The following is a 25,785-nucleotide window of genomic DNA, read 5'->3' on the forward strand; positions in this document are numbered from 1 at the left end:
CAAAATGCACATATTAAAAGTCTACATTCTGGCTGGCATTGAACTCTATGGAAAGTAAACAATTTGCTTATTTAGCTGAGTTTTATAAAACACCTGCCTACACATTCAAAGTGGAAAAAATGGCTTGCCTTTAATAGTGCTGATTATGTCAGACTTCTGTGGTAATTATTACTATTTGGTTAATCTCTAAATTGGAGCAGGAACTTGAGCATACAGACTAGAATACCATCTGGAGTAATACCATTTACTATAAGGCAGGATATAGTTTAACCCATCAATTTATTTTATTTTATTTGAAAATCCACCGTCTGGCAGAGGAGATAATTCTGAATTCCTTGTGGATCAGGGGGTGCCCTGGGAAAGGACTACCATGTTTGCAACTGCCATTCCTTAATGTGCTACCCATGAGACCTCAATGATGTCACTACCTAACCTCTCAAGCCTCCAGGCCCCCTCATCTGTAAGAAGTGAAGGGCTGGATTAGACAATTTCAAGTCCCATTCAGCTGTAAAATTCTGTGATTCTGTGTGAAATCCCATACCTCTACAAGCTCACACAGCAGTGTTAACCGAAAAGCAATTTGGGTAGAGCAAGGAAACTCTTGATGGCAGGGAATGGGGTTTAAGCAATGACTCTCTAGTGCCTTATACCAAGGAGGATTTCTGGATGCCCTAAGGACTGTGCCAACTCTAACAGCCCACCGGAAGTAGCAAAAGAGAACTGTAATTACAGGACCCATCCTTGGACAGATAATCTGCTTGCCTGATAATCTGCTTAGCTCCTGTATGACCAACTATACTTTTTAGTTTTTCTTTACCCTCTTTCTCTTGCTCTACTCCTAACAAGAGCCCAGGAGATGGGGAAGAGGGCCTCTGAGGTCAATCTTCAGCCATTTATACTAATGTTCTACCTACTTCAAAAAGACACTTGCAGATTCTTATCAGAGAAGGTCGTGATCTATAAACAACTGGACAAAAACCTTAGAGGAAAAGAAAATATCAGGACTCCAAACTCAGGCTAACCTGTGATGATCCAAATTTCTCAGCAGATGAGGAAAAAAGAAAACGAGCCACTAGAAGTCTCACTGTGAAAAAAAAAAAAAAAAGAAAAGAAAATGGCCACATATAACTGTCACTAGACAGGCAAGGTTTCCCAGTCTAAATTAGTAACAGTCATTATAAGCTGAATTTCCACCAGGTCTGGCTCTGTGCCAGGCATTGTATCAAGGACTCTAAGGGCCTGCTCTCCCAACATTTCTGTCATGTAGGTGCTATTTTACAGTCCTAGACTGCAAGCAAAAAAACTACCACTTAATGTGGCCAGTGTACTCGGAACCCCCAGTGCTTCCAAAAAGTAGAGCCAGGCCTACCCTCTAAAAGCACCAAAGCAATTCTCATAGAGGGACCGTGCTCCTGGAATTGAAAATTATCTTCCACACTAATTTTGCTGATGGTTGGCAACGCTGAAGTCATTATTTCTTACACAGACCCTTGAGAAAAACCAAGGGTGTAACCCTGAGAGATAATTGATTGTAGTCATTTCCATACGGGGAAGTTAAGCTATCAAGGTCTAGGTTGCCTGTTTTTTTTAAAGTTCTAACTTGATTCAGAGACGATTTGCTTAGAACACCCGAAGGAATAAACAAATTGCTTTCCTGTCCCCAAGACTGTTGCAAACACAGCTCTGGCTGATAGTGACTTTAGATAAAGGGCATGCAAACACTTTAGAGGTAAGTGTGTTGACCTAGATCAGGTCTTTGCTAACATTACTGTGTATAAGCAACACCCAAGATCCTTTTAAAAATGGGTTCAATTAATGGCCTTAAGGTGGAACCTAGGAATCAGTTTCTTTGTCTTACAAGCAGTGAAATGAGTACACAAATCATCATGACCTGGGGAAATACCAGTCACGGTGGTCTCCAAACCCTAAACCCAATAGTAGATGAGGAGGCCAAAGAAGAGTAACAAGGATCTGTCACTTACACAGCAGGTGCACAGGTGGGAAAGGAGAGCCAGAATCACGTTAAGTTCCCTGTCTTACTCCTGCAGAAAGGCAGTGTAGGGGCTGACTCAGCCTTCTTTGTGTTTGCTGTTTTTTCCTTGAAGCAGGAGAAACTGCCAATGGGACTGGAATGGCTTGATCTCCAAGTTGAACATCATTTGTTTCAGGAGTGGTTTTTGTTTTTGTTTTTATTTTTCCTAATGCAGGATCCTGAACAGGCCAGATAATGAGGGTGTGCCTTGGCCCAAAGTCTGTATTCTGGGCAAAGGTTAATAAATCAGTTTGCCCAGGCAGTGTTTGTGAAGCCCAGAGGGCTCTACACAAGTCTATACAAAGCCAACCTGCACAGATGAGAACATCCTTCAGCCAGACACTCTTAACCACCCAACCGCAGCTGCAGCCTCTGCTCCAAACATGTATGCTGTGTCAGAGGGAGGGGTGGTGGCTCATCTTTCCCTGCGAAGATGCACAAAACAACAGAGAGAAATACACCACTGCCTTCCAATGATCTGATGCCCTGCTGCTCAAGATATAAAAGAACTCCCTTCTATTTAAAAAAAAAAAATACTTCTTTACAAGAGACAGAGAGGGAGAGGGAGAGAGAATATCTTCAAGCAGACTCCCCACTGAGCATGGAGCCCAATGCAGCACTTGATCTCAGGACCCTGAGATTGTGATCTGAGCTGAAATCAAGAGTTGGCCACTTAACCAACTGAGCCACCCAGATGCCCCTCAACTACCTTCTTTTAATGAGGGGTAAAGAATGAAGAATGTGGTAACATCCCAGTGTACATGCATATCCCATTTTTACAGATGGTTATTGCTTTCTCATCTCCTTCCAAGGAATTAAGTGCAAAAACTTTAAAGCAGTCTTTACACTTTAATAGTGCTAGATAAATGTTATCTGTGAATGTGTGCATTCCCCACAGGACCTAACCAGTGTCTTTAAACTGATCTATAGATTCAGTTCAATCTCTACCAAAATTCCAGCTGGATTATTTGTAGGGACTGAAAAGCTGATCCTAAAATGTATGTGGCAGCACAAAGGATGTATGAAAGTAAAAAAACTTCAAAATAATAGGATAAAGTCAGAGGACTTATACTATCAGATTTCAAAAGTTTCTATAATGCCAGAAGTTATCAAGACAGCATGGACTGGCACTAGAATAGATATACAGGTTAATGGAGTAGAAGAGAGAATTCCAAAATAAACCCCCACGTTCATGGTTAACTGATTTTAAGTTAAGTGTGAAGGCAACTTGCTAGGGAGGGGATAGTCTTGCCAACAAATGACGGGACAGTTACATATACATATTCAATCAAGCCCCTACCTCACACCATAAAGGAAAAATGAACTTAAAAATGGGTCATGGACGTAAATATAAAAGTTAAAACTAAAATTTCCAAACAGAACATCAAAGAAAATCTTTGTGATTTTGGTTTACTATTTCTTAGATATTCTACAAAAAAATAATTCATTAAAGAAAAAAGATTGACAAATTGGATGTCCTCAAGATTAAAATTTTTTTCTCTTCAAAAGACATCATGAAGAAAATAGAAAGATGAGCCATGGATTGGAAGAAATTTGTGCAAATCATATGTCTAATAAAGGACTCATATCCAGAATATATAAAAACCAATTACATTTCAAAATAAGAGGCCAAGGAATGGGAGAGAAGCAAGATGGTGGAGGAGGAGCAGATTGAAATGACATCAGATCTCAGGAGCTCAGCGAGATAGTTATCAAACAATTCTGAATACCTACAAACTCAACAGGAGATCGAAGAGAAGAGGAGACGCTATTCTAGGAACAGAAAATCGACCGCTTTCTGAAAGGTAGGACATGTGGAGAAATGAATCCAAGGCAACAGGAAGAGAGACCATGGGAGAGGGGCTGGCTCCCAGCAAGCTGTGGAGCAGTAGAGCACAAAATCAGAATGATTAGAAGTCTGCTCTGGGGAAGGACGTCACTCCAGTGGCTAAGTGCCGTATGGAGTCCTCGCAGGGACAGTATGGAGTCCTTGCAGAGACAGTGTGGTCTCAGGACCCCATGGAGTCACAGAAGGATTGAGGGTGTCTAAGTGTAGCAGAGCTCGCAGGTATCAGAGCGGGGAAGCCAGGTGCAGAGACAGAGACAAGGAGTGAGGCCTCAGCTCAGGGTTACCTTAAACTGTGATCCATGGCACAGTCAGGGCACTGCTCTTTGAGCAGGGATCCCACATGTGGCAGATCCGGGGAGACTCACCTTCCTCCTCTGGAGGCAAGAATCTGCTGGGTTTGGAGACTCCAAAAGGGGTTGTGTGTCAGAGACAGAAATGCCTGATCACAGGCCGGGTGAGCTCGGAGTGTGACTGGAGACCAGGGAGATGGGAGTAATTGGCCCCTTTTCTCTAAGGGCACACTGAGGAGTGGGGCACCAAGCTCTCAGCTCCTCCAGGCTGTTGACTAGGAGGCTGCCATTTTCACTCCTATCCTCAGAGCTCTACGGAAAGTGTTCAGGGAATAAAAGCTACCAAGAGTGAACCCAAGGAGATTACTTAGCCTGGACCCTGGCAAGGGCGATGCAATTCCACCTCTGATAAAGACATCTGAGAACCACTACAAATCACTACAACAGGCTCCTCCCCCAGAAGATCAGAAAGAACATCGAGGCAAGACCAAGATCACTGCTCAAGAAGAACAGTGGAAGTCCAGAGATAGGGGAAAATAATGCATGGAATTCATGGCTTTTCCCCATGATCCTTTAGTCTTACAAAGTTAAATTTAATTTAAAATTTTTTTTTCTTATCCTAATTTTTTTTTAATGTTTCCTCTTTCCTCTTTCAATGTGTTTCAACTAGTTTGTCTTAATAATACCTTTCCGAGGGACGCCTGGGTGGCTCAGTTGGTTAAGCAGCTGCCTTCGGCTCAGGTCATGATCCCAGCGTCCTGGGATGGAGTCCCATATCGGGCTCTTTGCTCCGCAGGGAGCCTGCTTCTCTGTCTGACTCTGCCTTCCACTCTGTCTGCCTGTGCTCGCTCTCGCTCGCTCTCTCTGACAAATAAATAAAAATCTTAAAAAAAAAAAAATAATACCTTTCCGAAAAAAAAATCTTTTTAAACTTTCATTATTACAGTCATATTTTATCCTTCATTGTGTTTAACTTATTTTTGTATATATATAGGGGGTTTTTTTCTTCCTAAAAAATTTTGGGATACAGTATCTTCTAATAGATCACAATATACCCTAAATCTAGCAAAGGGCTTTGTACTAGTCTCCACCCAGAGCACATCCCCCACCAACCTTTTTATTTCTTTCTTTTTCCAACCAACTTATCTTATCAATTCCTTTTTTAGAATTTTTAAAAAATTTTATTCTTTACAGCCATATTCCATCCTTTCATCATGTTTACCCTTATTTTTGTATATATATACGTCTTTATTTCTTTAAAAATTTGAGAGGTAGTTTATTCTAAGAGACCAAAATACATCCAAAATCCAATGGGTGGCTCTGTTCTATTCACCAGTCTAATATACATAGATATTAATTTTTTTTACCCCCCTCTCCCCTGTTTGGGGTCTCCTCTGATTTGATTAGCGTACATTTTTCTGGGGTCTTTGCCACCCTTTTAGTATTTTATTTTCTCATTCATATATTTTTATCTGGATAAAAATGACAAGGCAGAAAAACTTACCACAAAAAAAAAAAAAAAAAACAAGAGACAGTACCAATGACTAGGGACCTAATCAATACAGACACTGGTAATATGGCAGATCCAGAGTTCAGAATGACAATTCTCAAGATGCTAGCTGGGCTCGAAAAAGGCATGGATGATATTAGACAAACTCTGTCTGGAGAAATAAAACCCCTTTCTGGAGAAATAAAAGAACTAAAATCTAATCAAGCTGAAATCAAAAAGGAATTAATGAGGTGCAATCAAGAATGGAGGCTCTTACTGCTAGGATAAATGAGGCAGAAAAGAGAATTAGTGATATAGAAGACCAAGTGACAGGAAATAAAGAAGCTGAGCAAAAGAGAGACAAACAACTACTGGACCACGAGGGGAGAATTATCTCTCAGTGAAACAATATTAGAATAATTGGGGTTCCAGAAGAAAAAAAGAGAAAGAGGGGCAGAAGGTATATTGGAGCAAATTATAATAGAAAATTTCCCTTAATGGCAAAGGGAACAAGCATCAAAATCTAGGAGGCACAGAGAACCCCCCTCAAAATCAATAAAAATAGGTCCACACTCCATCATCTAATAGTAAAACTTACTAATCTTAGTGACAAAGAGAAAATCCTGAAAGCAGTTATGGACAAGAAGTCTGTAACATACAATGGTAGAAATATTAGATTGGCAGTCAACTTAGCCACTTTCTATCAGGCCAGAAAGAACTGGCATGATATATTCAGAGCACTAAATGAGAAAAATATGCAGCCAAGAATACTATATCCAGCTGGGCTGTCATTGAAAATAGAAGAAGAGATAAAAAGCTTCCAGGACAAACAAAAATTAAAAGAATTTGCAAACACCAAACCAGCCCTACAAGAAATATTGAAAAGGATCCTCTAAGCAAAGAGAGAGCCTAAAAGTAGTAGACCATAAAGGAATAGAGACAATATACAGTAACAGTCACCTTTTTATTTTAAAGATTTTATTTATTTACTTGACAGAGATCACAAGGCAGAGAGACAGGCAGAGAGAGAGGAGGAAGCAGGCCCACCCCCTCCTGCAGAGAGCCCAATGCAGGACTCGATCCCATGCAGCACTCGATCATGACCCGAGCTGAAGGCAAAGGCTTAACCCGCAGGCAATACAATGGCACTAAATTCATATTTTTCAATAGCTACCCTGAATGTAATTGGGCTAAATGTCCCAATCAAAAGATAAAGGGTATCAGAATGGATTAAAAAAACAAGACCCATCAATATGCTGCCTACAAGTAACTCATTTTAGACCCAAAGACACCTCCAGATTTAAAGTGAATGGGTGGAAAACAATTTACCATGCTAATGGACATCAAAAGAAAGCTGGGGTGGCAGTCCTTATATCAGATCAATTCGATTTGAAGCCAAAGACTATAATAAGAGATGAGGAAGGAGACTATATCATACTCAAAGGATCTGTCCAACAAGAAGATCTAACGATTTTAAATATCTCTGCCCCTAACATGGGAGTAGCCAACTATATAAACCAATAACAAAATCAAAGAAACACATCAACAATAATACAGTAACAGTAGGGGACTTTAACACCCCCTCACTGAAATGGACAGATCATCCAAGCAAAAGATCAACAAGGAAATAAAGGCCTTAAAGATAACTGGACCAGATGGACATCACAGATATATTGAGAACATTCCATCCCAAAGCAACAGAATACACATTCTTCTCTAGTGCACATGGAACATTCTCCAGAACAGATCACATCCTGGGTCACAAATCAGGTCTCAACCAGTACCAAAAGACTGGGATCATTCCCTGCATATTTTCAGAACACAATGCTCTGAAGCCAGAACTCAATCATAAGAGGAAAGTTGGAAAGAACTCAAATACATGGAGGCTAAAGAGCATCCTACTAAAGAATGAATGAGTCAACCAGGAAATTTAAAAAGAATTAAAAAAATTCATGGAAACAAATGATAATGAAAACACAACTGTTCAAAATCTGAGGGACACAGCAAAGGCAGTCCTGAGAGGAAAATATATAGCCATATAAGCCTTTCTTAAGAAACAAGAAAGGGGGATGCCTGGGTGGCTCGGTCGGTTGGGCCGCTGCCTTTAGCTCGAGTAGTGACCTCAGGGTCCTGGGGTTGAGTCCCACAATGGGCTGCTTGCTCAGCAGGGAGCCTGCTTCTCTCCCCGCCTCTGCCTGCCACTCTGCCCACTTGTGTGCTCTCTCTCTCTCTCTGACAAATAAATAAATAAAATCTTGAAAAAAAAAAAAAAAAGGAAACAAGAAAGGTCCCAATTACACAACCTAACCCTACACCTAAAGGAGCTGGAAAAAGAAAGCCTAACTCCAGCAGGAGAAGAGAAATAAAAAAGATGAGAGCAATAATCAATGAAATAGAAACCAAAAGAACAACAGAACAAATCAACAAAACTAGGAGCTGGGTCTTTGAAAGAAATAAGATTTGATAAACCCCTGGCCAGACTTATCAAAAAGAAAAGAGAAAGGACCCAAATAAATAAAATCATGAATGACAGAGGAGAGATCACAATGAACACCAAAGAAATACAAACAATTATAAGAACATTTATGAGCAACTGTACACCAGAAAATTTGACAATCTGGAAGAAATGGATGCATTCCTAGAGACATATAAACTACCAACACTGAACCAGGAAGAAATAGAAAACCTGAACAGACCCATAACCAGTAAGGAGATTGAAGCAGTCATCAAAAATCTCCCAACAAACAAGAGTCCAGGGCCAGACGGCTTCCCAGGGGAATTCTACCAAAAATTTAAAGAAGAATTAATACCTATTCTCCTGAAACTGTTCCAAAAAACAGAAATGGAAGAAAACTGCCAACCTCATTTTATGATCCATTACCTTGATCCCAAAAGCAGACAAAGACCCGATTAAAAAAGAGAATTGCAGACCAATATCCTTGATGAACACAGATGCAAAAATTCTCACCAAAATACTAGCCAATAGGATCCTACAGTACATTAAAAGGATTATTCACCACGACCCAAGTGGAATTTATTCCTGGGTTGCACGGTTGGTTCAACATCCGCAAATCAACCGATGTGATACAATACATTAATTAAAGAACAAGAACCATAGGATACTCTCAACAGAAGCTGAAAAAGCATTTGACAAAGTACAGCATCCTTTCTTGATCAAAACTCTTCAAAGTGTAGTGATAGAGGATATATTCCTCAATATCATCAAAGTCATCTATGAAAAACCTACAGCAAATATCATTCTCAATGGGGAAAAATTGAGAGTTTTTCTCCTACGATCAGGAACACGGCAGTGATGTCCACTATCACCACTGCTATTCAACATAGTACTACAAGTCCTAGCCTCAGCAATCAGACAACAGAAAGAAATTAAAGGCATCCAAGTCAGCAAAGAAGTTAAACTCACACTCTTTGAAGATGATATGATACTTTATGTGGAAAACCCAAAAGACTCCACTCCAAAACTGCTAGAACTTGTACAGGAATCAAGTAAAATGTCAGGGTATAAAATCAACATACAGAAATCAGTTGCATTTCTATACACTAATAGCAAGACAGAAGAAAGAGAAACTAAGGAGTTGACCCCATTTACAAATGTAACCAAAACAATAAGATACTTAGGAATAAACGTAACCAATGAGGCAAAGAATAAACTTTAAAATAAATAAAATAAACAGAAAACTATACCAAGGAGGCAAAGAATAAACTTTAAAATAAATAAAATAAACAGAAAACGATAAAGTACTCATGAAAGAAATTGAGGAAGACACAAAGAATTGGAAAAATGTTCCATGCTCATGAATTGGAATAACAAATATTGTGAAAATGTCTACGCTACCTAATGCAATCTACACATTTAATGCAATCCCAATCAAAATACCATCTATTTTTTTTTTTCAAACAAATGGGACAAATAACCCTAAAATTTATATGGAATCAGAGAAGACACCGAATAGCTAGAGGAATGTTGAAAAAGAAAGCCAAAGTTAGTGGCATCACAATTCCAGACTTCAAGCTCTATTACAAAGCTATAATCATCAAGACAGTATGGTACTGGCATAAAAACAGACACACAGATCAATGGAACAGAACAGAGAGTCCAGAAATAGAGCCTCAACTCTATGGTCAACTAATCTTCAACAAAGCAGGAAAGAATGTCCAGTGGAAAAAAGACAGTCTCTTCAACAAATGGTGTTGGGAAATTTGGACAGCCACACGCAGAAGAATGAAGCTGGACCATTTCCTTACAGCACACACAAAAATAGACTCAAAATGGATAAAAGACTTCCATGTGAGATGGGAATCCATTAAAATCCTTGAGGAGAACACAGGCAGCAACCTCTTCCCCCTCAGCCACAGCAACTTCCTCCTAGAAACATCACCAAAGGCAAGGGAAGCAAGGGCAAAAATGAACTACTGGGATTTCATCAAGATCAAAAGCTTTTGCACAACAAAGAAAACAGTCAACAAAACCAAAAGACAACTGAAAGAATGGGAGAAGATACTGGCAAATGACATATCAGACAAAGGGCTAGTATCCAAAATCTATAAAGAACTTATCAAACTCAACACCCAAAGAACAAATAATCCAATCAAGAAATGGGCAGAGGACATGAACTGACATTTCTGCAAAGATGACATCCAGATGGCCAATAGACACATGAAAAAGTGCTCCACATCACTTGGTATCAGGGAAATGCATCAAAACCACAATGACATACCACCTCCCACCAGTCAAAATGGCTAAAATTAACCAGTCAGGAAAGGACAGATGTTGGAGAGGATGTGGAGAAAGGGGAACCCTCCTATACTATTGGTGGGAATGCAAGCTGGTGCAGCCAGTCTGGAAAACAGCATGGAGGTTCCTCAAAAAGTTGAAAATAGAGCTACCCTATGACCCAGCAATCACACTACTGGGTATTTACCCTAAAGATACAAATGTAGTGATCAGAAGGGGCACATGCACCCAAATATTTATAGCAGCAATGTCCACAATAGCCAAAGTATGGAAAGAACCTAGATGTCCATCAACAGATGAATGGATAAAGAAGATGAGCGGTGTGTGTGTTGTGTGTGTGTGTGTATACACAATGGAATAGTGTGCAGCCGTCAAAAGAGATGAAATCTTGCCATTTGCAATGATGTGGATGGAACTAGAGGGTATTATGCTGAGCGAAATAAGTCAGTCAGATAAGGGCAATTACCATATGATCTCCCTGATATGAGAAATTTGAGAGGCAGAATGGGGGGTTTGGGGGATAGGGAAGGAAAAAATGAAACAACATGGGAACGGGAGGGAGACAAACCATAAGAGACTCTTCATCTCACAAAACAAACTGAGGGCTGCTGGTGGGGAGGGGGGGTGAGAGAGGGTGGTTGGGTTATGGACATTGGGGAGGGTATATGAAATGGTGAATGCTGTGAAGTGTGTAAGCCTGACGATTCAGAGACCCATACCCCTGGGGCAAATAATACATTATAATGTTAATAAAAATAATTTTAAAAAAAGAGGCCAAGCAACTCGGTTGAAAAAGATGGGAAAAGATTTAAATAAACACTTCACAAAAGATATATGCACGCTGAATAAACACATGAAAATATTTTAAACACCCTTAGTCATAAGGGGACTAAAATGAAAACCACAATGAAAACTACACACTGGCTACAAAGCCTATAATTAAAAAGACAGACGGTACCAAGTGTTGAGGATGAAGTGATACATTCATCCAATGCCGATGGGAATGTAAAATGGTACAGATAGTTTGGAAACCTCTGGTTTCTCAAAAAGTTGAGCATAAATATACCATGTAACCCAGCACTACTCCTCCTAGGTTTTGAACTAAAAGACATGATAGCATATGTCCACATAAAGAGAGAGAAAGGAGAAGAGAAGAGAAGAGAAAACAGAAAAGAAAAGGAAAGAGCAGGGTTGGGGTTAGGAAACCTGACTGGGAAGACAGGAGGAGCTTTTTTATTCACTATCCACAGTGACACATCAGGGCACACACACACACACACACTCATTCCTTTTGGGGGGTGTGGTGTCCAGATTCTTTTGGAAAGCTGTTGAAAAATACGGATTCTTTTTCCAGAATAAAATGTACCTTTACATATACAGAAAGCAGTATATATATATAATATCATATTGTTAGCAATTATCTGAAGACTTGAACATTTATGAAAGGATTTAAAAACAGTTTGTTAATCTAATTATTATTTCTCTGTCTTCAGAGGCAGTACCATTCTTTTTTGTATGAGAAGAGAAACCGGACTTCTGGGAGATTAAGTAACTTGCCAGCACCACATGAGAAGTTGAACTGAAAACCTGGACAACCACATTCACATTAATGTAGCTACTGGGACTCTCTGGGCTGGTTCTTTGACTTGTGTGCTTTCACACACAGTATTTAATTGAATTCTCTTCTGACCCTTTGATATAGGTGACATTAAAAAAAAAAAAAATTTGGAGGGGGCGTCTGGGTGGCTCAGTCGTTAGGCGTCTGCCTTTGGCTCAGGTCATGGGATCAAGCCCCACATCAGGCTTCCTGCTCCGAGGAAAGCCTGCTTCTCCCTCTCCCACTTCCCCTACTTGTGTTCCCTCTCTCACTGTGTCTCTGTCAAATAAATAAAATAAAATAAAAAATTATTATTAAGAGAAGGGGGGGTCAGAGCAGACTCCCACTGAGCAGGGAGCCCAATGTGGCACTCGATCCCAGACTTCAGGATCATGTCCAGGGCTGAAGGCAGTTGCTTAATCAAATGAGCCATCCAGGTGCCCAAAACAGGTGGCATCATTCTTCTTGTTTATGATGGTCCAAGTGAGGCTCAGAGACCTCTGAGTCTTGCTGCTCCAAGACCAAGGTCATACAGCTGAGTGTCAGAAGCAGAAAACATCCCAGATCTGAGGATACGAATTCGATTCTCTTGGATCAATACCACCACACCTACATTGTTTTTCATTTCAGAAATCCTAGTCAACAAGAAAATAATTCCCATGTGGTGCAAAAAGATGGTTAAGATGATTGAGAAGAGACATTTTATTAACCTCTATCTTGGGTATTTTGCCAAACTGCAAGGTGGAGCAAATAACTAAGATTGAAGACAATACATAATTCTGAAACTAATCAAGGTGAATGTCTACATTTGAAACTAACCTCTGCAGCTCTGTGCTCCCATTGTCAGATGTGTTTACTTTCGCCTTGGGTTATTATGGCTGGACTGTCTGTCTCACCCCACCATGCAACAGGGAATGGAAAGAGATGGGCTTTGGAACCAAGAGAACCCAGAGGTCTGCATTCTGGCCTTGCAAACATTATGGCTTTGGGCACTCTTCTGGAATAATTTTTTATCTGTAAAAACTGGCATGAGAATGTCTACCATGTAGGATTATTATAAAAAACTAACCAAAGGTAAGTTAATAGCAAAGTATCTGGTAGCAGTCCATGTTGGTGAGCTGCTTCTCTCTTTCACATTGGATTATGCATTCCTTTGAAGACACAGGCCACACCTATACCTCCGTAACTCCAATCTCTCTTGCTCTCCACCTAGCAAGTGCTCTAGAAACCTCTGGCGAATCAGTATTAGAAACCCTTACCAGAAAACCTCTACATCAATTAGCCACCATACCCTGCACAATTACAGCAGCCCAAAGAGAAGTAATAGATGAATTTTGGTGCCCCAGCTACAATTTCATTATTTACTTGTTTCCAGACACTGTGCTAAGCACCTCATAAACCATATGCCATTCGACCTTCCCTGAAACACTGAGAGCTAGGTTTTAGACCCATTTAACAGATGAGGAAATCAAATGATAGTGAGATCAAGAAACTGTTCACAGTTAGTGAGCTAGGGATAGATCTGTCACCTGAATTCAGGTCTGTCCAACTCCAAAGAGCAAAACCACCTCCTGCAACCTTCCCAGCCCTTGGCAGCTCAGTTAAACAAGGGAGTCCCCCCACTACCCCCACTGCCCCCACTGAGATCCTCCTTCACTCCCACAACTTTATAGGATCATCTTTCAACTTCTTTTTCTTTCTCTAAGAATACAAAAGAAAGTTTACCGTGCAAAATTAAGGACTTCCTATTTTACAATTTGCTAATGTTAAGGAAAGACAAATTAACAATTTGTTAATGTTAAGGAAAGGAAATTTCTTAAGTCCTTTACAAAAATTTTATTTTCCCTGTCCCTCCTGCCCTTAGCTATCAACAATGTGATCAAACGTTATTTAAAAACCACTATAAATAACACCAAAGCCTTTCAAGCCAACTACCCTAAATGTTCTTTCTTGACATAGGCGATCTTCACGGTATGGGGCAGTGTGATCCCGAATCCTTGTAAAGCAGGCCCAGCTGCTCCAACCTGTTGTTTTCAGATTCAACAATATAGCAAGGTCAAGTCTCCAAGGTACCAAACTTCCTTGAAACTAAGAACTGATTAAATAGCACAGATAACATCATCCCATTAGTCTCTTCTGATAAGTTATAAGGAAATGCAAGATAAGTTACAAGGAAATGCAAGGGTAGTCCAGAGGGTAGCCAGTGACCCGAGGATTTGGTGTTGAATTTCCTTGGGTGTTAGCTGAATTTGGTATTCCCTGATCAGGTGCTTTGTTTGTGGTTACTGCAATCTGTCCCACAGTTTGGTGTTTTCCTTTTCGTGGTCATCAAAGTGCCACGCATTTTACCTATTATATCATTTTGTTCTCCCTTACAAGGTAGGAGGTCTTGAACATACTTTCTTCTCCCTCCTTTCTGGAGTAGGAAAGAGGACTGCTTTTATTTTTTCATTTAGATAAACTTCTTTATTGATGTATACCACGCACTGAAAAAAAATGGACAAATTGTATTTCATAAATGCACCATAATTTGCAACGGGCACCCAAAGCAAAGAAAGAGAACATTTTCTGCACCCAGAAGCTCCCTTTCTGCTCTTCCCCAGTCACGTGACTTCTATTCCCTACATGGACGTCCAACTCCATAGGCGAGTTTTACCTGGTTTAGAAGTTGACATAAATGGAAGCAAATATGTCTGGCTTCCGTTACTCGACGGAACAAGGACTACCCATAAGGCTGCATGTAGTTTTCTTCATTACATGTTGTGACATGTATCCCTTTGTGTAAATGTGCTACATTTCATTTATCCATTACACTCTCGGTGGTCATTGGGGTAGTTTGAACACGTTGGGCGCTCTCAACAGTATTGCTGTGAAAATTCCCACCTGTGCCTTTTGGTGAATTATATCCAAGTTCTGGCCACGCATATTACATAGGAGCAGAGGGCACATGGCAACGTCACTGGGAATGTGTATGTTGAACTTCAGTGGCCACAGCCAAACCGTTTTCCAAGGTGGTTTTTGCCTTTTATTACAATTTTAATCTGAGAGGAATTTGAAGGGATTAAATAAGAAGAATCAAATTAAGAGCACTTGGCCAAATGGATTCCCAGTGCTTTTTCTAATCTCTGTGAAGCAAATGATTTTTTTTTTTTTTTAATATAAAATGGTCTCTAAGTAGACGTGCTGTAGCTCAATCCCCTTGGGTCTCCATTATTCCAGGTCCTCCAGGGTGCCACTGAACAATTTTCGATCCTTTTTTCATCCTTGTCCTTCTGTTGGCCCTATTCTTTCAACTGATGGGAGATGTGGGTGGAATGCAGATAATGCTCATATTTAAATCCTAAATTGACTCAAAATCAGCAGACAATGGCTGGCTTTGCCTGGACCACTCTGCAGAAGTCTTGGCCACGCAACCTCAAAAGTGGCTTCTTCTAGTTAGCACCAGGACCCACTGGGAAAAGTAAACAAGAATTGGATTTGGAAGGTTGAGCACTTCAGTGGCTACTAAGAGTTTAGTGGCTACTCATGATTGAGCTTAGACATTTCTTATACCCATTACTTTTATTGGTAATAATACCTTGACATTTGTTCTATAGTAGAACACTTATTAAGTGTGTTCCCATTTAATCCACCCAGGGCTTTATGGGGTACCCTATTACTTTTAGGCCTATTTATGGGCTCAGAAAAGTCTTCAAAGTTACAGAGCTAGGGTTCGAATCTACGGTTTTTGATTAAGTCCACTCTCCCTTCCCCCACAACCTGCAACATGTCAAGGGTCAGAAAGACTGAAAATCACTTTGGTGACTTGAACAGCTTAAAAGTAAGAAGCTTCTATCCTCCCTCTCAGAAATTACCACAGAGTACTGGAGCTAACCACCCAGGTAAGATCCAGAACTTCGTAAAGCTATCCTTCGTACAACAGTGACTCACTTGAGGTAATAATGATAACTTGAGATCGTTGACAAGGACCTTGGTTCCTGAGGACTCCTTAGGAGAGACTCAATCAGCCTGTTTTAGACATATTATTAGGCTGCCCCAGTTTCCATATGTGCAGTGCGGGGCGGGCAGGGCGGTGGGGGGCGGGGAGGAAGGTAGATGTCTGAGAAATCTGTTTTATTGAACTTTCAGAATGAATGGATACACTGGGGCCCAACTGCTCACTTCCCCCCATTCCGGTTACTTCCCAAAGAGACGTGTATATTCCAGAGCGTTAAAAAGGTGTAAGATACTGGTCCTGCCTTGCTTGCAGGACTGCTGTGTAGGTAAAAGAAATGTAAATTCCACATAAATTCACTCTGACAACACAGCACAGGGAGGGAGAGGATGAACCAGGCTCCAAAACCCTGAATGCTTCTAGTTTCTTTACAAACACTGTGTTCTGAAAGGAATTTTCAAGGGGTCTCTTCAGGAAGTTGAAGCCTGGAGGGAGAGACTCTTGGAATCCAGTGGAATGTGACTGTGACGGGGCCGCTGGCTAGCTGCTGCTCTGCCTGTAGTGAGGACTATTAGCACAGTTCCCGGGAAGGAACACTGACAAAAGCATCACGCTTCTGGCTGAGTAGGACTCTCTTCCCAAACGCGGACACCACCCTGCAGTCAGGGTCAAAGGTTTTCCATCCTTTCCTTTCTTAACACCAGAAGATAAATATTTGCCTTCAAGTTCAACACTCTTGAAACCTAATCCCAACTAGATCATTTTTGTCTCTTGCGCAAGGATAAACGCTTAAAGTTCCTTGTTGCTTGTGATCTCATTCCTGGTCTCCCTTCCAACAGGAGAACACGCTGGAGTCAGGAATGTGTAGCAGCAGCCCAAAGGGGCTCTTTCATGCCAGCCGCTCCAATGGAATCAATGATCAATACACGGGACCTGGTGGCCAAATGGCACAATTAAAGGCATGGGGGGGTATGCAGTAGGAAGGAGTATGGATTACAGTATGGGATTACAGATTACCAGATTACAGGACTGGCCCCTTTACTGGCTGTCTTGATAATGACACTGCAACTTGTGGAAAACATGCAGAAGGCAGGAGTTTTTTAAAAGTAAAACACTGAAGTTTTCACTACATCAGCTGATTGAATTTAAATTTAAAAAATTTTTTGATGTTATTAGTTGTCTAGCGTACAGCAAACGTGTTGTCCCAATTCAGTGAGATTCCAGTTTGTCAACAGCTTTTCTCAGCCTGTTTGCTAACTCTACAGTCCATTTCAGTTCTGTGATTTCTATCCTTCTCCGGGAATTACAAATGATTTCCCATCCTATCCCTCTCTTGTTTCCTTCCTTGGTATTTCTATTCTAAGACAACTCTTACAGAACTTGGTTGGAGTTGGGTTCGTGGTCCATGCCTCACTCTGGAGAGTCCTGGCTGACGCCTTACATGTTATTTCCACAAAACCATTGCTCTAAGCTGCTCCGAGTTATCAACGCCTTTGCAGATGGTTCAGCTCTCGGGCTGCCGAAAGCATACTATCAGACTAAAAATATTTTTTCTTCCCTAGGGTTAGAGGAGCCTTTGGGGTGGGAACCATTACTAGACCAGTCAGAAAAACACAGCTTGCTTTTAAAAACATCCTTGTCTGATTTCCTATCCCATTGTGGCTGGATTTCACCCCCTTTTCACAAACAACCAGGCTTTCCAGCCCTGAATCTCCAGGGCCCAGACTCTATCATTTCTCCGGGAGCGGTAGGGAGGGGTGCTTCCACCCATCCCCGAGTGTCTGTTCTAACTGCCAAAAGGAAGAAAAAACAGGGTGAAAAGTAAGTAGGAGGGAAGGTGTGTGAGGGATTCAGGACCCCTGGGTTTGGCCATGCCCCAAATCAGAGCCCACTGAAGACACCGCCTGGCCCGTGCCTCCGGGGGACAAGGACAGCATTTCTGTATCCTGCAGAGAAACAGATACGCAGATTTACTTTCCAGACTCTACAGACTGGGGGCTGGGGTGGGGAGAGGGATGTTTGCCTGCTGAATCCTCGGGATTCCTCTGGAACCGCAGGAGGCAGGGAGTACAGCCACAACAAGCAGGGAGTGCCAGGGAGTGCCTTGCAGCCAGGTCCCCTCCCAACGGCACCTGCCGGTAAAATCAGGTGACAGGGGACCCGCCAGAGCAGAACCAGGGACCCTGCCATGGCTGGATGCTGCCATGGCTGGATGCCAGGACCTGGAGGACAGCCTAAGCCACGCACGTCAACCCACGATTTTGTGAACTTTGGGTTCCACTGTGTGTATTCCTACAGCTCCGTAACCTTCACCATCCCAGACCGCTTCACCAGAGCTGACGTCATGCCTGCACCTGGCCTCAGGGCAGCAGACCAGCCTGTGTTCTAAAGAGCAAGCATCTAAGAGCCCCTCAGCACAGTCTATCAGACTTAAAGTCAGAGCCAGCCAGCTCCTCTGATGACAGAGAGACGGACCTACCGGACCTACCCACAGACAGGGAAAGCCCACCCTCCAGGCAAACCAGCAGCTCTGCCAAGATATGCCTGCGGTGTCTCTTGGGTTAGTCCTCGCTCCTTCCCTCCCGCTAATCCACCTAGTCTCTGAGGCTCTGAGGCCTTTAACAAAGCTCGGGACACTCAAAGGTCAGGATCATCTTTATCACATACCCCAGGGATCATAATACTCTCCAGATAAGAAGTCTTTAACATTGTCCACTGCCTACTGACAAGGTCAAACTTCCTAAGCTCTGGCATTTGACAGCCTTGGTGATCTCGTCGTCTCCATCACCCACGGGCCCCTGGAGAGAGACAGAGTAGCTCAGAGCAGGGCCTGGGCATCAACGCCTTCTAAAAGTTCCCCAGGGTGGTTCCCAGGTGCGCCCAGGTTGAGCAACTCTGGACGAGAACAAGCCTTCCTCAGCTCTTCTGACTTACTGACTTATTCATTTTTTGTATTTCCAGAGTCTAAAAGGTGTTGAGCACCTATTAAGTATTTTTTGTAGGAAGTCTATTTTATGTAATAGAATACTAGTGTTCCAAGCTTGGCTCAAATCCTACCTTCTCCAGGGACGTTTTCTCAGTGGTCTCACCCGGACATGATCTGCTCCCCCGTCTACACTCTGAAAACATTTATTTATTCCACTCATATGGCCTGGAGCTTGAAGATATTTATGTGTTTTATGACTTCTGCCAACATCTTTTAAAGACTTTATTTATTTATTTGAGAGAGAGAGAGAGCATGAGCAGGGGCAAGGAACAGAGGAAGAGGGAGAAGCAGACTCCGCACTGAGCAGGGCGCCCAACACAGGGCTCAAACCCAGAATCCCAAGCTAAAGGCAGATGCTTAACCGACTAATCCACCCAAGTGCCCCTGACTTCTGCTCACTTTTTTTAATCAGAATTCTTTTTTTTAAAATTATGTTCAGTTAGCCAGCATACAGTACATTATTAGTTTTCGATGTAGTGTTCAGTGATTCATTAGTTGCATGTAACACCCAGGGCTCATCACAAGGCGTGTCCTCTTTAATACCCATTACCCGGTTTCCACCTCCCCCCACCCCTCCCCCTTCTGTGACCTTCACTTTGTTTCCCAGAATCCCTCATCGTTTGCCTTCCTCTCTGACTTCTGCTGACTTTTAAGTTCCATGAAGGCAGGGGCTGTGTCTTTTACAACTGTATATCATAACTATAATTATGCAATCAGCCAGCACAGTATAAGCATGAAATGTTATATTCTTGTTCAAAGAATGTATTATACATCAAACTAGTAGACCAAAAATATGTTATCTAAGTATAGTGTTGGGAAAATTTGTAGCACTGCAGAGCAAAGGCAGAATCAATTTCTGAGAACAAGTTATACTGGTGAAGGCACATTAGGATTCTGTTCTATTCTAAGCTATGTTTTCCTTCTAAAAACTCGTTTGTATACCTCCTCACCTCTTTCTATAGAGAAACAGAATAGTCCTATTTCCTGTAATATTTATACTACTGCTTTTCTGGGAAAAGACTGATTCTCATTCTTTCAGTATATACCAAACAGGCCACCTGCACAAAATACTCCCAACTCTCAGACAAAAAACCACTGTCTTTCTTCTCCAATATTCCCCTCCAGCTGCCCCGAGCACCATAAAATTTAAAGGCCTTCCTCTCTTACTGGACCAAGCGGTTCTCTCTCCCTGCCACTCTCTCAAACTTGACCTCAGCAGCCTCACTTTCTTATCAACAAACAATCGCAGGTGGACAGATGCTCTCTCAGTGTCTTCCTGGAGCAGAACAGCCAGCCCAGGCAATCCTGATCCAAGACAAGTCAACTGCCTTCTGTCCAATTAGGACAGTACAGCTGCCCCACTTCCTTGCTGCAGGCCAGCCATGATGAGCAGAAGAAGACTCGGATGAACATTGCAGAGAGGCGGGGAGTACTTCTATCAAAAGTAATCAGTCTGTTAAAGGCAGACCTGCCAACAAAACGCGGCATTCTCTTGTGCATAAGGAGGGCCGGTACTGGCGATGTGAGGAAAAAAAATGTGTGCCAACCCCGTGCAATGCACACATGCTGAATACCTAGGGTATACTCAGGTCATGCTACATCCTCCAGGGACAGAGACCTGTCTGCAGGGGGGGGCAAAAGCCTTTAGGCAGGAGCCTCATTCATCTCTGCGCCCCTAATGTGTGTAAACAGTCAGGGCTCAATCAGCATTCATTGAATCAGTGTGGCCAGGGATCAAGAAGATGGGACAGTTAATGATGTTTCAAGAGGTCAGAGAAGACTTCATGGAAAGTGGACCTATACACTGAGATTAGAAAGATGAGCTGACTCTCCCTTTCACTCTATCAGCACCAAAACACTAGCACTTTCCCCCCATCACCTGCACTGTGGTCAAGAAGATATTACTACTCTCTTCATCTTGTTTCCCCAACAAAGATAGACCCAGACCCCAGGCACTTCTTTATCTAAAGTTACTTTTCTATGTAATTTCCAGGCACAGGGATCAGCTGACCGTTCACTTCTTACCCCCTGTACATTTACCTAACACGCGTGACGACCTCTGGAACAAAAATGAAAGCGACAGAAAGAGAAGAGAGAACACCGGTACTTCACTGCAGGAAAGCAGCTTTCTTAGGAGAAAACTGGGTTTCAAATGTCACTACTGTACAATAGAATGGCTAAGAACAGAGAGAAATCAGCTTTATTTCCCTAACAGCCTGTATTCCACCGCCTCTTAAATCAAGCAAAAGTAATTATCTCTCACACACACACTTAAGAAACCCACTAGCAGGCAACATCCGAGAGTAATGATTTCACAGTCAATTTACCCCGCGCTGGTTTATACTCCCTCATAGCAATCTTACCAGGTCAACGAGCTCCAGTTCACCCTTTCCTACACTACAGTAAATGGCCAAGAGCCCCAGTCCGGCTCGGCCTGTGATTCTAGTGTGCTTGGACTCAAGAAGAATTGAAAGCCCCTCCCTAATTCTGGAGGCTGGTGGGAGCGGAAGGGTAACCTGGGTTAACCAGGAACGAAAGACCTGCTAAGTGAGAGTTTAGCACTTCCCGCCTACTCCAGAGCTCTGATATGAGCAACTGATCTTTCCGAAATGAAAGCGATGAATGAGGTGTTACCAAGAAACATATCCTTTACCAAGGAGACAGTAAGGATTAGTGTCCTGGTGGAGTCTACTTAGTTACTGGTATGGCCAACTTTGGGTCATGCTCTGAATTCCCAAGGCAGAGACTCTTGAGAATGTTATCAAAAGCCCCAAAAGTTTTCAGACAATGCCATCCCTCAAATGATCATACCCACGGGGTCACTATGCTGATCTTGAGGCTGTACGAGTCTCTCTTCTGGGATTATCTACAGATTAGTTATCTCAAGTGGCTTTCTCTATGTTGATGATGGTAGACTCAGGATGAAAAGTTATTTTCCGGGCGCCTGGGTGGCTCAGTGGGTTAAGCCGCTGCCTTCGGCTCAGGTCATGATCTCGGGGTCCTGGGATCGAGTCCCGCATCAGGCTCTCTGCTCAGCAGGGAGCCTGCTTCCTCCTCTCTCTCTCTGCCTCTCTGCCTACTTGTCATCTCTGTCTGTCAAATAAATAAATAAATAAGTAATCTTTAAAAAAAAAAAGAAAGAAAGAAAAGTTATTTTCCAATAGCAGCTAGAGTCAAACATAATTAAGAAGTGAAATGAGCTTTCTGAATTATGAGCCATTTTGATAATTTATACAGTCATTCCCCTGAATTAAGTGTAACATTTGCAGTGGAATGATACCTTTTCTTCCCACAGTCCATTCAGCAGAGTTTAAAAATGTTTCTGCACTAGTGTGATTCTGTTGAGACGTTTAAAAGCTTTAGTTTGAAAACCGAGAGACAGAAAGGACCTGTTGTTGATACGTATCACCATCGAGTCCTTAGGGATTAAAGACAAAATTGCTAGTCTCTGTATGCTTTCCACCTGAATGCAAATGAGCTGACCTTTCAGAGAAATTAAAAATCTAATAATACATCTGAGAACATCTCCCAGAACCTGAAAGTGGGTTAGTCCAGGTTAATGCACAGGGGATGAAAAAGAACAAACCCACGCACGAGATCCCATTAATAGCAAATCAAGACAAGGGTCATTTAAAAGCAACACGTGACTGCGGCTACACCGAGCTCACATCCCCCACTCCCCAACCCTTACCATGGCCCTGTCAAGGCGACTCTCGTTTTGGGGGGAGCCTCATCCTCCCTCAGCTCTCAACATGGGAGCTGCCATTTTCTCCACGACTGCCTCTGGCCATGGCGAAGGGTCCAGGCTGGATGGCTGAATGGGTGACCACACCACGGGGCATCTTCCCCAGGACTTCCTGCTGTGATGGGAATGGTGGCGGGCAGGGGGAGCAGTGCCCCTCCGTGGAGGTGGAGGAGCTCTGATCTGCTACACCTGCGCCCTTTCCGCCCAGAGAGACTGGGTCTGGGAACAGGAATGCACACTCTGCAACAAGCCAGCTTGGCTGTGGGAACACCAATGGCGCCCGAGGCCCAGGCTTCAGCCATGCTGGTCCCCTGCAGCTGGCTGATGTTAGCCCCTTTCTGCTGTAGCTGGTGATATGGGTTGAACGCTATGTCCTAAAAAAAGAAAAAGGGTAATTTTGAAGTTCTCACCCCCACTACCTCTGAATGGGACCTTCTTTGGAAACAGGGTTGTTGCAGATGTAATCAGCTAAGACAAAGATGTACTAGAGTAGGCTGGGCCCTAATCCAATCTGACTGCCGTCCTCCTGCAGGGAGGGCAGGGAGCCTGATGAGGAAAGGACTGCCAAGTGAGGAGGAGGCAGAGATTGGAAGGACATCGCCAGAAGCCAACCGATGGCTGGGGCTATCAGGAGTTGGATAAAGCAAGAAGGATCCTTCCCTGGAGGCCTCAGACAGCCCTGGCCCCACCAGCACCTCGATTTCAGACTTTCAGCTTCCAGGCCAGTGGGAGAACACATTTCTGCTCTTTAAAAGCCACCACTTTGTACTACTTCCTTATGGCAGCACTCCAACCGAATTCAGCTGCTCTGAGGGGACTTTCTGCTACTTGTGACCAAAGGTGCTGTCTTAGAGTCTGAAGTAGAAGGTGTTCCTCGATTAAAAAAAAAATTAAAACCCTTTTGCATCCAAGTGTCTTGCACCACAAAAAAACAGCTGTTTCCTCAAACCCTTATAAGCAGATTTCATACCCAGCCACAGTCCTTGACTTTTGCAGTAATATGACTTTCTCCTGAGAAATGATACAAATGAAATGAAATGTATGCAAACTCTACAAGGGATGGTATTGATCACCCAGCCTGCACACTGGATTCAAGCTTCAAAATGCAACAATTAGTGCTGGTTAATTTCAGGCAAAGCCTGGCACCCATGAACTAAGAACTCTTGGGGATCATAAAAAAGTTTCCTTCTGCTTCTTTTTCAATTAAACTATCAGATATGCAAACACTTTACTCATTCGCTTTTCATTTTGCTAAACTCCCAAGAAAACTCCTAGAAGGCTGCCAGTTCTGCTAGTTTTCTGCAACTGATTTCAGATTTGTAAATGACTAACAGCAGGTGCTGTTCCTGGGCTCCCAGGGTTCCCAGAGAGCAGGGGTTCTGATGAGGACAAGAATAAGGCTTTTGCCCCTCTCCTCACAAACAGGAGGAAAAGCCTGAGAAGGAAGAACACTGGTTTTCAGATAGAGAGCATGGAGTGGGTTGAATGATGACCCTCCAAAAATGTCTACCTGAAACTTCAGAAGGTAATGTTGCTTGGAATGAAGGGTTTTGCCGATGTCATTACATTAAGGATCTTGAGATGATGGTCCTCTTGGATTTCAATGGCAAGAGAAGGGGAAACGGACTCAGAGATGCAGAGAGGAAGGCCAAAGATTGGAATGGTATGTCTACCAGCCAAGGAATACCCAGGATTGCCTGCGGCCACCAAGCCACCGGCCACCAGAGAGCTAGGGACGAGTTCTCCATTAGCAATTCCAGAAGGCACCAACATCTGCCCTCACCTTGATTTCAGTTGTCTGGCCCCCCAGAATTGTGAGAGAATAAATTTCTCCTATTTTAAGCCAAGTCTGTGGCACTGTGTTACCACGGCTCTAGGAAACTAACACAGGGCATCTCCAAATGCACAGACCTTAAAGGGAGAGCACAGTGTACGGTGTGGGTCTGTCCCATTCACCACAAGGCACACTCTACAGGACTACAGAATACTCAGAATTTTCAAGGCTTTACAGAAATCTCTCCATAATCAACCATGATGCTAACCCTAAAGTTGCTCTGAACACTTCAGTCATGCAAAATCATTTATTTTTTTTTAAGATTTTATTAATTTAACAGAGATCACAAGTAGGCAGAGAAGCAGGCAGAGAGAGAGAGAGAGAGAGAGAGGAGAAAGCAGGCTCCCTGTGGGCTTGATCCCAGGACCCTGGAATCATGACCTGAGCTGAAGGCGAGGCTTTAACCCACTGAGCCACCCAGGCGTCCCATGCGAAATCATTTATTCACTCACCATTTGGATGCATTGCTGAGCTGGGAGGAAGTGAGGCAGAGGCTCAGTACTCCCTTTAGAAAGGCTAATGTGGAGGGCGCCTATGTGACTCAGGTTGTTAGGCATCTGCCTTCCACTGGGGTCATGACCCAGGGTCCTGGGATCAAGTCATCCATCAGCCTGTTCTTCCCTCTGCCCATCCCCCACTCTTCCCTCCACCCTTCCCCCCTGCTTGTGTGCAAGGTCTTGTGCACCGCTGCTCTCTCTCCCTCGCAAAAATAAATACAACCTTAAAAAGAAAGGAAAAAAAAAAGAAAAAAGAAAGGCTAATGTGGAGTGTCACCCTTGACAATATAAAGGAAACAAGACATTATCTTTGACTGCTGGCCAGTAATTACTAGTATATACAGTTATATATTCTTCTGTATTTGGGATGATTTCTCGGAGGAAGGTGGAGAGGGAGGCCACTGTGTCCCCCTGATAAAGGAGTCATAAATCAAAGCACTGACACGAAGTCACCACCCAGTGAAGAAAAGGAAACCACAGAAAACTATGCACCATGTGGTCCTATTTGTGTAAAACAAGAGTATACAGCCTCCCACGTGTCTCTGTACAAAAGAAACAAGGAGCAGAGCAAGGTATGGAACTCTACATTCTGTAGGTCAAAATTCCCGTGACTAAAGCCCACATCTGTACCGTGCTGATGCACGCCAGCAGGAACAGACTGGACGTTCCATCAGTAGCCCCCTCTGGGGAGCGGGGCTGGGGAGCGAAGGGAGATGTTTCCTTTTACCTTGTATGAGGGTTAGCAAACTGGACCTGTGGGGCCCACCCGCCTCACC

General features: G+C 42.9%; 1 protein-coding gene and 1 long non-coding RNA gene across 12 annotated transcripts in view; both read right to left on the minus strand.

Annotated features, from left to right (window-relative positions):
* ABLIM1 (actin binding LIM protein 1) overlaps positions 1–25,785 on the minus strand; it is a 299,644-nt gene that overhangs the window by 59,729 nt on the left and 214,130 nt on the right. The window lies entirely within an intron of this gene.
* LOC309860033 lies at positions 279–9,359 on the minus strand. Its single transcript, XR_014309105.1, has 2 exons — positions 5,077–9,359; positions 279–4,857 (listed from the first exon to the last, which is right to left on the minus strand). It is a non-coding gene; the product is annotated as an uncharacterized lncRNA (long non-coding RNA).

Source organism: Mustela nivalis, assembly GCF_964662115.1.
Source record: "Mustela nivalis genome assembly, chromosome: 2".
Lineage (NCBI taxonomy): Eukaryota > Metazoa > Chordata > Mammalia > Carnivora > Mustelidae > Mustela > Mustela nivalis.